General features: G+C 35.5%; 1 protein-coding gene and 1 non-coding gene across 2 annotated transcripts in view; both read left to right on the top strand.

The window, feature by feature from the left end:
- Smp_010670 (putative abnormal long morphology protein 1 (Sp8)) overlaps nt 1-18,485 on the top strand; it is a gene marked incomplete at both ends in the record, with an annotated part of 46,533 nt that overhangs the window by 19,661 nt on the left and 8,387 nt on the right. The gene's annotated exons all lie outside the window — the stretch shown is intronic.
- Nucleotides 3,236-3,302, top strand: Smp_tRNA_01231_Gln_TTG.1.1. Its single transcript has one exon. It is a non-coding gene (tRNA).

Raw genomic sequence — 18,485 nt, 5'->3', positions numbered from 1 at the left:
TCAGTATTTTCATAGTTGAAATCATGAATCGTCCTATAATAAAACGAAAAGGCCGTCCAGTGCTTCCAGGTTTTCCATGGTGGTCTAGCTTCAATTGACTCATAATTTCAACTATGAAAATACTGAAATCTCCACAAAAACCCCTTCTGATTTATAATCATATGCTCACTAGTGACTGACTTCAAGAGATATTTCCTGGAGTTCTAGAGGGGAAGCAGTGACCAGTGGAGTTCAACCAAGTCTGTTGTTGAGATATCAACTCACTGAAGACAATTGGTGAACGGTTGCTCAAACTTCGTGGATTGGTTGAAGTTAGACATTAACACCGTTGGACGTCGGCCGACTCAGTGGTCTATCGGTTAAGTGCTCTGGTGCGAGACTGGTAGGTCCTGGGTTCGAATCTCGAGGTGAGGCGGGATCGTGGATGAGCACTGCTGAGGAGTCCCACAACAGGACGAAACGGCCATTCAGTGCTTCCATGTTTTCCATAGTGTTCTAGCTTCAATTGACTCATGATTTCAACTATGAAAGATCTCAAAGACTCAGAAGGTGACCTAGAAATAATAAAGACTATTTGTAGCCAATCAGAATGAGTGACTTATGACATGAAAACTCAAAACATAAGGTTTGGGTTAATCTTTAAGCTTAGGGTTGGAAGCCAGTGTTATGATTAGGATTAGGATGAAGAGTTACGGTTATGTTAAGGATGAAAGAATATTTCGGCAGTCAAATGGATGAAAATCTATACAGTTGGTACTTTGATCTTAAATATCAGAATCCTTTCATAAACCTTGAAAAAATTGCCAGTCAAGATCCTTAATCTATGACCTCATGTTTACCAATTTTAAGCGTATTAGTAGCTAAATATTAAGTTTAACGTAACTTTAATACGATAACAGCTAATTGTTATCACGTTTTGAATTTCTTGCAATAAACCAACAATCGCTATCTTAGGTGTAATTGATTCGTCGGTTTGTCAAGAGATTTGAATAGATTGAATACCAGTTAGAAAACTAATGAATGCCTCCTCTAATCTTAAACAAATCTCTTTACCTTTAGACCCTATAAAGTAATCATTACTTTTTGCACGAAACTCTCGATTTTAAGCCTGATGATATCATGATGTGAAAGATTGAGAAATGCACAACTAAGAATTATCAAATTTCAAGTATAATCAAGTACTCTGTTTTGGATATCATTCTATGTTGTGATATAGAGGTTAAAAGTTTGAGGCTGAAACTGACAGTCACGGTTTCGATTTCCGCGTAAGGGATTGTGAATATGCACAAACACAAGAGTTCCATACTAGGACGAAACAGTCGTCCATTGCCTTCAAGTTCTCATTGATGGTCTAGCTAAAATCGGTTCGTAATATCAACTATGAAATTATTCTAGTCTCCACAAATCTCTAATACTAAATAAATAAATCTTTATTTCATTTTTTTGATTATTTATGTGAATCCAACTGACGAGTCCCAAAATAGGACGAAACGCGCATCTTGAATTCCATGGCTAGCAACTATCTATCTTTGCTCATAAATAAATTTCTAGTTATGTTGGCTCACTGACATTAACTTTGATCGTTATTTAATGAAATTTATTGAGTGAATTATGTTTTACTAAACAAAAAAAAAATCTGAATCTTATGTGATCCATAAATCAACTTATTTCGCTATTTTTCATTTTACCTATTCAACAACCAGGTTTAATTGAATTTTGGAACAAACAGTTAAGCATGTGTACAAATATATCTATACAAAGATTATATATATTAAAGGTTTGTCCACATCTGAACTGAGTGTTACACATTAAAGAAAACTATTCTTCCATAAATAACAACTTTAAATATCATAGTTTGTATCATGAGCTGACCATTGAGAACTAGGAAGCACTTAATGGCTCATTTGATTTGTGTGAGGGCTGCCTAAACTGAAGCAGGTGGTTTTCTTAGGGGACCATACCCGGAGCATTTGACCTAAAGGTCTGATCCAAAAGGCAGTGGAGCATTGTGAGTAGATGCAGTCCCATGGTAGTCGTTGACCAACGATTGATTCATACGCCATTTTTTCCCTCAGGATACTGGAAGTAATGTGCACCATTGGTTTGTAATTAGGATTTCCCAACTCCCTTAGATGGACACGTCGTGTCCACCAACCCAGTTAAAGCGCCGGCCCTCTCAATTTCGTAAACAACACCCCTGTTGAGAGAAGGCAGTGAGTAGGACTTCCCTGTTAGAGGCTATATACGCGTGGCCATGTGAGAGCATTTGTAGAGGGAGAGCGTACTCTCCCCACTGTCGGCCTTATTAGGGCATTTGGGGGAGAACATAAAAATACAATAAAACGGTTTTTTACTCATCATACAGTATTAATATAAATAATGATAATTCGATAAATAGTCCCGAAAGTTTCAACTTTTTCAGTTTTCATCTCACTATTATAGATTTTTTGTTAATTAGCACACGTTGAATATTAAAATACTTTACTGGTAGTCTATCGAGGAACTCATTAACCTACTGTTGTGGTGAGTTATTCATATTAATGAAAGGAAGAATAACTAACTAATACCATAGAGACTAATGCTTTTTCCTAGGGGCTTTCTAATCTTTTGAAGGATATATCTTTCGGTATAACTTTCGACTTAAGTTCAAGAGACTTATATACAGAATATTACTTTCATCTCAGACTTAACGATAAATAAATAACATGAACTCAGAGAATATTGTTTCTTAAAAGTTAATTCCATGATGTACAATTAACTAAGAACAGTAGAAAAAAACATTGATAGGAAATAGTGACCGGCTTAGGAATTACCAATTTAAGCGGTTGATCAATAAGATAGAACACTTTTCTATACCACATTTACAATAATCTTATTAGATAAAATTTTGGACCAATCAGAATAATGCATTGAATCATTATCCTGTTGTAATCATAGGTGGATGAAATGTATCTATAAAGAGTTGTCTTTTTACCAGGCATTTCTTTGGAATTGCATCTCAGATGTTTTTTCTGATATGAGTAGTGGCTTAATCAGACATAGTAGTTCTTGTTCATTTATCTGTTGTCAGTACAAATCTATTCTTATTATCCTCATTTGGTATTGTTTGTTTGAATCTTCCCATTGATGTGTTAGGACTGCAACTGGTCAGTCTCTTATTGGCATATGTGCATACTGTGCGTATTGCCTGGATATTGCCTTCATTCACAAGCATTGTAAGCAAGTGGCTATCAGGACTTGGTAGCTGAGTGGATAACGTGATGGCGTTTGAAGCGAAAGGTACTGGGTTCGAGTCCCAGAGTGAACATCAACAGGTCTCTTATGCAGGTACATCCAGCTAACGAGTCTTAATTAGGACGAAACTCGCGTCAGTCTGGATTCCACTGCTAACAACTATCCATCTTTGCTATTCTTATTGTCGTTCAGAGTCTCTTAATTATATGATAAATAATCAATTCTGTCTCAGTTTTCCTACAGTACTCTTTATTTTAAGCTATCAACTTGAGATAAGCAACTTTGAAACATATTTTATAGGCTTTTTGCTCAAGAGATTTGGCTGGGTATTAACCATTCATTTTTTTAATTTATCGAATGGACGCAAGTGCCAAAATTACACAAATGAACATCAAAATTCCAGTCAATGAATATTTCTTATAAAATCAATAATTTTATAGTTACAATCGTGAGTCCATTGAAGCTAAACCACCATGGAAAACCTAGTAGTACTGGACGGCCGTTTCGTCCTGTTGTGGGACTCCTCAGCAGTGAGCTATTTTTTCGATTTATTAAAAGAACAGAAGTTCCGAAATTACACAAACGGGTATCAAAATTACAGTCGATGAATATTTCTTATAAAATCAATAATTTTATTGTTACAATCATGAATCAATTAAAGCTAGACCACAGTGGAAAATCTGAAAGCACTGGACGGCCGTTTCGTTCTATTGTGGGACTCCTCAGAAGTGCTCACTTTTTTCATTTATAAAACGGATGCAAGTGCCAAAATTACACAAGTGGACATCAAAATTCCAGTCAGTAAATATTTTTTTTCATATTAGTAGAATCGAATATAAAAGCTCCCAAATTCATTTCTATCACAGAATCTAACCTGGATATAAATCAAGTTTGTAGAGTAATGTAATATGAAAATCAATATGAATATTTAAGCTTTACTGTTTATTTGAATGTTTTTTTAAAAAAAATTTTTTTTGTAATTTCCCTTGGCTACTATTTTGTCTGAAAATGGTTCAATTAAAATATTGATTCTTTTTTCCATAACCAATAAAAATTTAATAAATTTATTTAGTTATATAATAATGATGAAGTGTGTGTGTGTGTGTTTGGGTTTGGATTTGGGTTAGGATTTACATTGTTAATAGAATAAAACAAGTGAAAATTAGATAAAGATAATTTGTACATTGTCAAATGATCTGAATGTATCATAGTCAGTAATTATGGTTGTTTTGATGTATCCTAGTCTCTTATTTGTAGATATTTCTATCATAGAGTTAATGGTAGGTATGACTTCTTCTATGTTACGATTTTTTTCCGATCACGATTGAGTACGCTACACTTAATACGTCCATAGCATAATGGATTGGTATATTCTACGTAGGTTAGGTAAGGTTGTTTACTCACACCCTTTCTCTTTCTCCTGATGATCGACTGGATCATGAAGACATCAACATTTGGAGGGAAGCACGGTATAAAATGGACAGCTAGCATGCAACTGGACAATTTAGACTTCACAGATGATCTGTCTCTTCTATCACACATGTAACAACAAATGCAGGAGAAGAAGATCAGTGTAGCAGCAGCCTCAGCAGTAGTAGGTCTCAATATAAACTAAGGGAAAAGCAAGACTCTCCGATACAATACAACATGCACCAATCGAATTACACTTGATGGAGAAGCTTTGAAGGATGTGAAAACCTTTACATATCTGGGTAGCCTCATTGATGAACACGGTGGATCAGATGCAGATGTGAGGGCGTGGATCGGTAAAGCAAGAGCAGCATATTTACAATTGAAGAACATCTGTAACTCGAAACAGTTGTCAACCAACACCAAGATCAGAATGTTCAATACAAATGTCAACACAGTTCTACTGTATAAGGAGGAGACGTGGAGAACTACGAAAGTCATTATCCAGAAGATACAAGTGTTTATTAACAGTTCTCTACGCAAGATACTTCAGATCCGTTGGCCAGATAGCATCAGCAACGAGTTACTGTGGGAGACAACAAACCAGGTTCCAGTGGATGAAGAAATCAGGAAGAAGCACTGGAAGTGGATAGGACACGCATTGAGGAAAGCACCCAACTGCGTCATAAGACAAGCTCTCACATGGAATCTTCAAGGCCAAAGGAGAAGAGGGAGACCAAAGAACACATTACACCGAGAAATAGAGACAGAATGAGAAGAATGAACGAAAACTGGATAGATTTAGAACGGAAGGTACAGGACATAGTGGGTTGGAGAATGCTGGTCGGCATCCTACGCTCCATTGGGAGTAACAGGCGTAAGCAAGTAAGTATATTCGACGTAGAAAACTTTACATTATTCATGTTAGCAAGCAAAAAAGACAGAGAACAAAACACGCTTTCCATCATGGATTACGATAGTGTAAATAGTATTTTATGCTTCAATTCGGTTGGTTGCCAGGAGCTAGGTCGAAATCGTGAACGACAGTGGAGTTTATCCATCACCCGAGAAAATTACGTCGAAATACCACAGAATTTTTTGTGTAGAACTATTTGTTATATTACGCAATTTAGTTAATTAGGTAAACTTATCTACATCTATAAATAAGAAACTGTTATCGTGAGCTCTTAAGTGGATTTATTTTTTTTGAAAACGTGGTTGTTACTTTCTGTGGTTGTCCGATCAGATATAGATATATTCACGTTCTAGATACAATCAAGACAGAAGTGAAGAAAAAGTGTTTTTTTGTCAATGCACACATGGAAACGTCTTCTATTCATTGACTCTATTTTAGTCTGTTACTGATCATTGATTTTTGAACCTTGTAAGTCTCAATGTATAAAGATATGATAACTATAGTCCTGGTTTACACCTATATACAACATGGTGAAAGTATATAGCCTGTTCAATAAGTACTGGAACACAAATTATAAAATGTCAAGATATATAAACTTAATACCCTTTATAGACCTTGCCATTTGTGACAGTACAATATGCCCATCTCAGCTTCCATTTTTCAAAGCACCCATAGAATTCCTCGAAATTCCTAAACTGTTCATTTGCATCAAAATTTTATGTTCTTTTCTGAAAACCTACATGTTTTGTTAGAATCAAAATGAACAAACGATATTTTCTAACTGTCCAAAAAATTTTTCATTGAAATCTTGAGTCGATCAAAGTTAAACCACTATTGAGATACTGGAATCACTGAACGTCCGTCTTTTCCTAGTATTGAACTCCTTGGTAGGTAATGTTCATTCAGAACCCCTCATGGGGGTCCCGTACTAGGACGATACAGTCATCCAGTGATTCCAGGCTTCCAATGGTGGTCTAACTTGGATCAGTTCTTGATTCAAATCAAATTCGACAATTTCCACAACTAAAAATGTTTGTTTTATCAGATCAAAATTGTTGATTTCCATAACTTAACCGCTACTTTCTATAAGAGATCGTAAAACATCTTAGTTAATACATTAGCGTTTTATATGTTATCAAAGATCTGCTGATTTGTGCAAACAATTGAACTAGATTGATCAAGGTCCAAATTCTATGTAATTTAATTTAGATAGTTGATTCATTTGATTGGTCAATTACTAAGTATTTCTATATTGTTGAAATCATGAGTCAATTGAAGCTAGACTACCATGGAAAACCTGGAAGCGTTGGACGGCCGTTTCGTCCTATTGCGGGACTCCTCAGTGGTAGTACGCATCCACGACCCCACCTCGACTATATCAAATTACTAAAATCTCCACAAAACCCCCCTTCTGATACTAAGTAATTCTTTATTTCTCTCACAAGTTGACTAACTATTCACAATAACATGTCAAGGTTTTTGATTGTTTTCATTTTTAAATTTGTTTTTCACAACTCTGTCAACTGAATGTCAAAATGTCATCGTTTCACTGGTTGATCAATTAGAACTAGACAGATTTATACAAGGTGTAACTGTAAGAAGTATGAAGTGAACGAACATTCAGATGGGGGCAACCAACTTATTATTCAATGTGAAATAACATACATTAAATACTTCATTTGAAAATCTTCCAACAATCACCCCAAACTCCATCGTTCTCTTATTGCTATCACAATTTCTCACTGTTTACATTTCCGTTCTCGTCAATTCAATCTTCTCAGCTTTCTGCTGTCATGCATTTCAAGTCTCATCGATGTTACATACTACTTATGTCTATCAACCTAGGTAGCATGCATCACAAATATAGATAAGAGTCAATCAGAGATGAGAATGTGACTTTGAGGTCTTCATCAGGAATTTAAGTGTCATGTATAACTAACAAGAGAAATAACTTTGTATACTGCTCTAAACGAAAAATTCCCTTTAAACACCATAGAGTAAAAATGATAATGTTATGAAACATCAAGTGCTCGGTTTTCTCTCTTTCGATTATATGTAACAGGAAAATCAATACTATCCGTTAAATTCTAACCGTAAACCTTTAATCCTTAAATCATAACCTAGTGATACTTTATTTTATGGAAGAACTAATCAGATAATACCTCTCGTATTTCTTAGCAAAATTCAATCATCCATATGGTTACAGAGCAAACCTTTTTGCTTTGATAGTTGACGTTAGTCAGTTTATAGTAAAAGCCCTAACACTAAACCTTCAGTCCTTACTCTAAATACCCAATCTTAACCAAAAACAGTTTAGAAGATCTTATAAGATTTATTCGATCCCTTATTAGAGATCAAGGAGATGGATTGTCTATATCCGTAAGGACGAATTTTCATGTCATTATTTATCTGATTTACGGTCAGAGTGATCTGCTTTAAAAGAATTCATTAAATTCATTAAATATATCAAACCTGTTTACATTTTATCATAAAATTGTCTTCTTTTTCACCAACTATCTATGAATATGAGCTGCCTTTTGTTTGACTAAAAATTAGCTTGAAATGCATTGTGCTTATTTTAAGTTCGTCCCTATACTATACATATTCTTATTCAATTCAGTTGGGTGAAAAGTAAAATTTTCACAATAAGAGGCTTTAAGGGATTGCTCATTTTGAAGTTAATTTTCACTGTTAAATGACACTGTGGTGTGTGCTACTGATGTCAACAGATATAAGCAGTATGTATCATCAATTAAAAGTGAAATGCCTGGCAGCAGAAGATTAAGAAGATTGATGAGAAAAGCACGAGAACAGAGAGTGATCGATAAGCAAATGAAGAAACAATAAAGTCTGAGGTGATTGGTGGACATTGTGCAAATGAAGCATTTACTGAATGATAAGCAAAGATGGATGGTGAACATCAGAGTGAAAATCAACTCTGAGATGCAGGTACATCCAGCTGATGAGTCCTAAATAGGACAAAACGCGCGTCAAACTGGATTCCACTGCTAGCCACTATCTACCTTTGCTTATAATGCTTATGAATAAAGGCAATTTCGAGGCAATACGCACAGTATGCACATATGCCAATAAGAGATTGACCAGTTGCAGTCCTAAGCTGCGATTGGAAGATTCAAACAAACAATACCAAGTGAATTTACTGAATGGTTCTTAGATTTTACTAAGAAATTCTGCAACGCTTTATTGAAGTACATTTTGTTGTCCCCGCCTGTTTTTGTTCACTATAACGTAACTAAAGAACTGTCCAACTAGGACTTAATATCCGTTTTTTTCAATGTGATTTTCAATTGTTTAAGTACTAATAGAATTTACGTGATGTTGTCACGTCACAACAACTAAGTATTATGACAATCGTGACAGATCAGAGTATTGAATTAGGTCAAACGTAAAGAACCATATTTCTAGTATTAAAGATGAGAAGGAATTAGTTTAATACTGGTCACCTTAAGTTGATTTTAATTGGATTAATTCAGTAGTTTAATTTTGTGATACACCATTTAAAGTTAGAAAATTGAAAACCATTGAGTAAGTAGAATAACCAGTGAAGGTTTATGTACCCAGATTCAAACCCAAATTCAAACGAACAATGCAAGCAATAATTTGTTAATCACGAAGCGATAGTATTGAAACATTATCCTCGGTTGTCTGTATTTGTAATCTACTGGCCAAGATGTATGAAAACGTTATATAATCCATTACGTCCAAATCCGATTTAGACACTTCCTATACGTTTGGTCAACAAGCTGTTTAAGTAAGAAAACGAAGAAATGAATGTGCAATAGTTATTGGCGAACCGAGTTATAATGTATAGAAATAACAGGTATGTATACATTTATCCTTTTCATCCAGATAAAGAAATGGATTCTAAGGCCTAGATCAAATACAGAATCAATTTCCCTCAATAACATGTATCATTTAAAATGTTTCACTTATCGTTTGATCTTGGAGCAACAACCGGTCTGTCTACCTTTTTCAAAAGCGCGTGATGTGTCTAGAGTCATCAAATCTATCAAATACGTTATGCTAACGAGATCTTGGTTCAGAAATTCCCTCTATCATCGTTTAACCTACTTAAAATCAAGTCAAACCACTTAGACACTGAATATTTTTAGACAAAGGACTTTACAAAAATGATACTGATTATTGTAAGTGTGCAGTTGATTAGTTTAATCCAAGGAAAGTTTTGTCGTTGTGTAATCATGTAATTCACTGCAGATTTATATAGGAAATTAAGATATTTTTAAGATCATCTGTAAACCTGTCCTTCTTTTTTGAAATCACCAGTTTCGATCAGCATACGGTAATTATTAGTGCCGGTGAATATGTTGAGATTTAGAAGTTAGTGATTGAATTTTCAAAGTATGCATTCATAGACACCCACGACTTACATGGCTTGGTGTTCATAACTCTACGGTGTTAGAAACTTTGAATCCTGAGTTGAAATCTCATAGTATGGACACTAATACGCCATGACTGAAATCATGACGAAAATTTGCTGCTTCTTATTGGTTGCTTTTATTGGCGTTTTGTTCTATGATGGTGCAATTTCGGAGCTTTTATTGTCATTCTGAATAGCATCTGATGAAACTATCCGAAACAATAATCAAAGCTACTTAATTAAAATACCTAACTCATAGAACACAACGTCTCTATGATGACAGGTTGATCGATATCTAGAGTAGATTCGCCAGTCTGAATCCCGGTTAATTTCTCTACATCTCATATACTATTTCGTCTATAGTCTATCATTCAAAGCTTTGACCAACGTTATACTTCACGTGGAAAAATTAACCTTCAGTTAAGGTCGAGATAATCTTAACTCTAGTTGGCCCACTTATGTGCAAGCTTTCTTCTATCCTCAGTCTTGAGCCTGATGAGAGAACATAGGTGTTGTGGCTTGGTAGACCAATTGATATCACGTGTTAAAGTCACCAATCAAAATTCTAATTGTAATTTTTTCCCTATTACGCGTCGGCTATTTCTTCTGTAACCTGGTGTTTTAGACTTGATCAATTATACGTTCCAAATTTCACAGTTAACCTTAACTCAACGCGAACTACATTCCTTTTGGTCTGTTATCTGTATGCATTTACTCTCGAGTCGAGAGTTAAGTCGGCAGTCAGCTTCTATTGTTTACTAAATGTGAGTTTATATATGAACATACTGGACCGCCGTATCCTTCCATAAAATGAACGATATCATTTAAATATAAGCATGCCAAAAGTGGCTGTGATTAGGGGAAGATGTGATTAATGGACTGGTAACAAATTGATACTAAGTCGTGTATTAGTAGTTAATGGGTTATACGAAAGCTCATGACTAACAAAATATATAGCCAAAGTATCGCAGTTGTTTAGTAACTATGTACAATGAATATGAATAATAATACTACTAATAATAGTTCGAGAACCAATACCAAAGGTTTCGAATTTCATCGATCACGTATTCACTCTTTCCCAACAAATACCACCAAAAGGTGATAATTATATCCAGTTGACGATTAATAACCCATGACAAGAAAAGTATTCTGAATTCCATTTCAGGTTGCCATGATACAAACAATATTCATAGTTTTGTGATGAGATTAAGTAGTGATCAGAGCCAAGACAACATCAGACGAAAAGGTATGATCGTGAACAAAACGATCTCGAGTACTGTTAGATGTATGGAGGTGGTTGTTTATTCCAGGTTAACCACATCATAGGAAGATACTTTTTTTTTCTGGAACCAGAAAAGGAAATTGGATTTAAGGTGGTCTTATCAACCTGGATGTATGACAAATACATGTAGGCGGTCACACACGGTTTTTTTGTAGTAAGCTTTTAATGCGTTTTCTCCGTACACCAACCTTTACTAGTCCGTTTCCTTCCGTTTAGAAAAGGTAGCAGTAGCTTCACCCTATGACTCTAAATTGATGCTTTTCGTCTTACCATTCTTCGACCGACCCACTTGGGATGATAAGGCTAGACTAATACTTATGTATTGTATTTCAGTGTAACTATGTCACACTCATCAAATAGGAAGGATCGAACTGCTACCCAGTAAACTCCGTTGTTTGGCGGAAGGATATCTGGCTTACACCACAAATGACCCAAGTTGATAAAGGTCAACTGGGCTCAATCGACGCCAAGATTTAGTGATACACCGGCTCATCAGGGCTGATGAGAATGCCGAGATGAGTAAAATGATCAGAGCACTCAACCACTCTACTGTTATTAATTTAGGCATGCAGAGCATTTCTGAAGCAAAATTTTACAATGAGAGGGAGAAATGCATCCAAACCATGTAAGGCGTGATCGTGGATGCGCACTGCCAATGAGGAGTCCCACAATCGGACGAAACGGCCGTCCAGTACTTCCAGGTTTTCCATGGTTGTCTAGCTTCAATTGACTCATGATCTCAACTATATAAAATTACAGCATACAATGTTTAAAATTAAAAATAAACACATTTTGTTTTCAATTATGATATGGTTCAAAGGTTTCAATTCATGAAACCGAAATGTTATTGTTTAGAGGTACAATGTTTAGGTATTAGACACATTTTTAATTGATCCTAAGTAGTTTTTCTAAGCTTATGTAAACAGTTTAATTTAGTTTTGTTCATGTATAAAGAAAACAGTTCTAGTTGGATATTTAACAATATGAATAATCAATATGGCATTCTCTTTATTGAGTATGTTCATTGATAGCTTAATTCATTGTAAATAGTATGACCATTTAGGGTAGAGGATATTCGTAAGTTGCTAGTATTTGACCACAGATGTCTCAGAAATATTGCTCGCATCTGCTGGGATCACCAGGTAAGTAATAGTGAGGTTAGACGTTAGGGTATTAGGGATTGATGGTAAATCAGTTGATGAGGTTGTGAATCATCATCGACTGAGATGGTTTGACCACGTGTCGCGTATGCCTGAACACCGATTACCACAAAACGCTATGCTCACTAGTATTGGGGATGGTTGGAAGGTTAGGGGCGGCCAAACCAAAAAGTGGCATCAGAGCTTGAAGTCACAAACTTCTAGTCTAAGCCATGTTGGTAGATGCAGACTACTTGGTAAGGGTCCTAGTGACTATCGTAACCAATTGTTGGAGACTCTGTGTGATATGGCTTTGAATCGATCACAATGGCGTAGGTGTATACACACTTTGTCTTCTCTCCAACCTTGAGTTTAAAATTGCTTCATATCTGTCCTCCTTCCTGTACTATATCCTTATACACAATCTTTCTTTTATATACTACCACCACTAAATTAACTACTTCTATGAATCGGGTGTTCATCTCGTTGTGTTAATGAGGCATGGCAACTTGGATCGATGGATATATGTGCCTGGTCCTACGTTGTAGCTGACTGACTGACTATAGTCCTAGATTTTCCGTATATTTAAAATATTTTCTCAGCGGTGGAATCCAGGATTCACATTTATGATAGGATCCGTGTACATTTAACTAACTCGTTCTAAATAGAACAAAATATATGCCCTTAATTCCACTTATATCCACATACTGTACAGAGAACATGGAGGCCCGTCCCAAATGTTGTCATTTCCATATTTAATCTGCATATTATATGTTTTAACTTATCCTTTAAGATCACATACATTTATCAGCAGATTTTATCGGACTCCATTGTAAGAAGTATCATAAGTCTATATTTTGGAAAAACCCTGAAATAGAAAATCAAATAAATTATTATGTAAACTCTAGATCATGATAGAGAATGCTATCAGTACTCGTAACTAGACAGAATGACTTTGATTACGACTTAGTGATCAATAAGTTTGAACTTCATTCTCAGTCCAGTAGGAGGTTCAACGGGATCCGAAACAGCCCAGTAACAATCTTTTTACTTGTAACTCTCAGTAACACAGTTTTTAATCACACAAGATCCAATATTTTCCTCAAAACTGAAGACATGCCTTATTAGTAAGTGTCAAACAAGGGTTCTTATTGATTACCTTTAATCAGCTAACAATAAACAATGGACAGTACAATATCGATCGTCTTAGGCCAGTAACTGCATTAAGATTTAATAATTAGTGTTAGATCAGCTCTAAGGATTAGACCAATGTGAATTTCGTTACTACTCAATGGTCTGATAATTATTACCATTCACCATCTATAGACCGCCTGCATTCTTTGTTTATTCACGTGTATACATGTGACATATTGCTTTATGTATACATGGATATGTATTTCAGTGTCTAGATATATGTAAACTGTTTTTGAGTTTAAAATGTCTCATCTTTTCCACTCGAAATTCAGTTACTATTTTTATTAGGTATACCTTCTAGGGTTTGTTTTTGATGACACATAAATTGATGATTTACTATTAAACAACTAAACTGTCTGGTGACTAAAATTTCAACTCATTGGTATGCTTAGTAAAGTTTTGGGAGATCGTGTATTCTCTTCCTTTCAGGATCGTGATTACATATTATTGAGGGGTCCCAAACTGTGACAAAACAGCTACTTGGCGCTCACTGGTTTACAATGGTTCACCAATTGTAGTTAGCCTTTGGAAAAGAGGATACTCTTATCATTTAAAGCCTATTGACGTAGCGTCGGTTAATTAGTTTACACTAAATTGTAGCTGATCCACCAACCTGACCAAGTGAAATATATTGATATAACTAGGTATCTGTTTCACTGATCTAACTTTCTGTCTCTCTCGAAGTATATATATATATATGTATATATTGGTTTTGACAAATTTATGTGAGCTGTATGTGTTATGATGAAGAGACGGAATCCCGATAGATGAATGAAGTACAATAATACAATGTGGCGGAATGATAGAAGTTCACGAGATCATATGATTGATGTCTACATTCCAGAAGATAAAAAAACTGCCATCTGTTTAAATAACATGCTTACATGCAAAATCTTAGATAACAGCAATTCTGAAGATCACTTATTCCCGAATGAATTAATACCTTACTCACAATTTATATATCATTAGTAACTTGATAAAAAAATTCAGTGCAAAGTTGAAAAAATCGACCAACTGCTTGGTTCGAATCTGTCTAGCTTAGGTATTGTTACAAAGTCAAATTCAAGGTAATAATCACAAACATTTTGTACAATTGTCAATTTAAGGTTGTAGAGATTGTCAAGTTTCATTGAAATCATGAACTAATCAATCATAGACAACCACTGAAAACCTAGAAGCACTGGACGACCATTTTGGCTTAGTATGGGACTGCTCTATGAGCAATGCTCATCCACGACCCAACAATGGGAGATTGAACCCAATTCTTTCAAAACAATTTAATTGGCTCGTTTCAAACTTAGAATAAGGTATTTCATCATCATATAGAACTGTTTAGTAGATCCAACCAGTGTATTAATAAGGAATATATGTTGCAAACCTAACATTTTTTGAATATACCACTTTGTCAAGGACTGCCGTCAGCTTGTAGTAGGAACTATCAAACACTCTTTATAGCTGTTTGCTCTCACTTAAGACATTATGACAGTATGCAACCACAATCATATACGATGTTCAAACATCGTAACCAACACGATACATTTACATCGATGATACAGAATCCATTGTTTTATATTTTCAACTTATCTCAATGTAGTGTGACCATCATCTTTTTTATTATCATTAATGATGTCTCTGTTTGAAGAGTCCCTGTTTTGGGACATCAACTCTCTTTAATTATCTATAATTCTTGCTAATTTTACGATAGTTGTTTAGGTTGAGTCTTTTTCTTTTTGCTGGATAGTTTGATTATGGAGCTTTCATTATTCTTTTGAACATCAGTACTAACTTTAGGTAAAAGTGAAGTGTTTGAATTTACCTTTACATGACTCACAGAGTGACCCATCGATCTCGATCTTGACTAGTTATTATCGATTGTTCGCTCAGATCATAGAGTTGAGCTATGAATCTTCTCCACAATTGTTATTTACTACTCAAAACAATTCTAAAACAACAACAACAACAACCACAAAACACGATATGTCTATTGATCTGAAATAACCTAACAAGAGATGTTTCAATTCTGATTAAATCCAACTAGAAGGGGGTTACATTACATTAGATAAGTAAATGTGTATATGTAATGTACTTGGTCACTTTTATAAAGAAAAACTCAATAATCCGTAAAAAATGATCGATAATTGCAAAGTAAACCTTAATTAATCAACAACCTTATTTAGAATAATTAGATATTTGAATAAATATACTTGGACAATAACAGAAATAGTAACTAAATTATATTAAACGAAACTTTTAAAATGTGTGTGTGTGCCCCCAAATGCCCTGGTACGGCCGAGAGTGGAGAGAGTCCGCTCTCCCTCTCCAAATGCTCTCACATGGCCACGCGTATATAGCCTCTAACAGGGAAGTCCTACTCACTGCCTTCTCTCAACAGGGGTGTTGTTTACGAAATTGAGAGGACCGGCGCTTTAACTGGGTTGGTGGACACGGCGCGTCCATCTAAGGGAGTTGGGAAACCCTCATTCCAAACCAATGGTGCACATGTTCTGGATCCAGTATCCTGAGGGAACAAATGGCGTATGGATCAATCGTTGGTCACCGACTACCATGTGACTGCATCCACCCACAATACTCCACTGCCTTGTGGATCCGATCTTTAGATCAAAGTCTCCGGGTGTGTTTGTTTGTTCGTATCATTTGTGAGAAAGATGATGGAATACGGTTAGGGAATATTCCAGATTGATTAAATTCAGACTTTTACACCGTTGGATCGCTGCTCAATGGTCTAGAGGTGAAGAGCTTGAGTACAAGACCGAAGATCTTTGGTTCGATTGCCGGCTGTAGAATCGTGGATCACACTACTACTGAGGAGTCCCATACCTAGGGAGAGGCAGCTACTCAGCACTTCCAGGTTTTCAGTGGTTGTCTAGCTTAGATTGTTTTAAGATCTCAATAAGATTGTACAATATATTGTATTCATTTATTCACTCACATAAGCTCTATTTCATGTTTTTTTTGCGGTTACTTATTACCTTCCCGTAATATTCAATTTTCAAGAGAATTTGACATAATATATATATCATACTACTAAATATTAAAAGTTGAACTGAGAAACTTTGTTTGTCACCTCAACAGGATAGAGAGTTTGACGTAAATCGGTTACTGAAAGTTGAGATTTATTCTAATTACTGGAAGTGTATATACGCATACTAGTTTGTGTATACATGTATGTATATATATACGTATGTTTTGTGATACAGTTTAACTGAAGATTATTTTTACTATCCAAGTTGTCCAATGATATATTTTAGGCTGAAGTTGTTCGTAGCATATTCAATGCCTAATATATGTGTTGTATCCAACATTTTTGACCGATTTTCCTGTCATTTAGTAAGTGTATTGCATATTAAAGCATCATTTACATTCAAGGTTTTATTTACTAACTCCAACGTTGACTAAGTATGATTGATTACTTTTCCGGCTCACTGGTCTAGTGATTAAGCGCTCTGACGAGAGACTGGTTTGAATCTCGCGAGATGGGATCGTATCTGCGCACTGCTGAGGGGTCCGACAATAAGACGAAACGGCCGTCCAGTGCTTCCAGGTTTTTCATAGTGGTCTAGCCTCCATCGACTCATGATTTCAACTATGAAAGTTACTGAAATCTCCACAAAAACTCCTTCTGATAATAATCAACATATACTCGCTCGTGACTGGCTTCAAGAAGTATTTTTTGGAGTTCTAGTGAGAAGCAGTGACCAGTGGAATTCAACCAGGTCTGTTGTGAGATAGTAACTCACTGAAGACATTGGTGGATGTGTTGCTCAATTTCGCGGATCGGTTGAAGTTAGAAATTAACACCGTTGGATGCCGGCCGGCTCAGTGGTCTAGTGGTTAAGCGTTCGCGCGCGAAACTGATAGGTCCTGGGTTTTAATCTCGCGAGGCGGAATCATGGATGCGCACTGATGAGGATTCCCATACAAGGACGGAACGGCCGTCTAGTGCTTCTAGGTTTTCCATGGTGGTCTAGCTTCATGATCCATGATCTCAACTATTAAATTTTCTAAATTAGTCAGGAATATCACCATCAAAGCTCTTTACAAAAAACACTTTATTTAACTATGAAAATGGTGAGTAGCTTCAAATGTTTTTAACTGCTAGCGCCACATCAAGAAACTAAAACTTAGTGGATGTTTGACCTGAATAAAAAAATAAACCACAAAGCATCATAATAGGAATGAATTGAAAACAACAACAACAACAACAACAAAAAATTGGTCACACTAAAATATACTGACAACACTGAAACGTTTTATTAAGATCATGGATGGATAAATCTTATAACACCATTGAAAACGTGGGATAACAGAAAGCCCTCTCGTTTTAGTATGGGACTCCTCAGCACTGCTCATTCAAGATCCTTAAAACTCATAGAAACGACCAGTCATAATGGACATAGAGATTGTTGAATTGGATAGCCTGCTATTGTAAATCATGTTTTTGACTAGATTTCCTATTTCGACTCATTTGCAAAAGGATATAACTGGTAACTATATTTAAGTCTTCTGACCATTGAGAAATAGCATTTTATATAACTAAGAGCAGCAAATGACATGGAGAAAAGAGATGAATGTCCTGGGATGAGGTTTTTTTTTTAAAGTGCCGTACATGTTGCCAAAGAAGTCTATTAAGAAATGATGTTTGTTTGCAAGATCGAAGTTATAAGTTATTCGCAAAACCTGGATTCTGGTTGTTAAAACTAACGTACTAGGATTTTGATGTTAAGGTTTTACACTTTAAAACTCTATATCTTACGTAAATTTGATCATTGGTTTTGTAATATACAACTCACAACGGTAGCATTCTTATTGTTTAACATTTGGCAAATTACTCACAGAGTCATTCTTCAAATCAATCTAGGTTGTCAGTATGGTTTAATTCTATAGACAGCT

This window comes from Schistosoma mansoni, chromosome 7 (genome assembly GCF_000237925.1).
Source record: "Schistosoma mansoni strain Puerto Rico chromosome 7, complete genome".
NCBI lineage: Eukaryota > Metazoa > Platyhelminthes > Trematoda > Strigeidida > Schistosomatidae > Schistosoma > Schistosoma mansoni.
The sequence above is the reverse complement of the archived record's forward strand: the minus strand, read 5'-3'. Positions and strand labels throughout refer to the sequence as shown.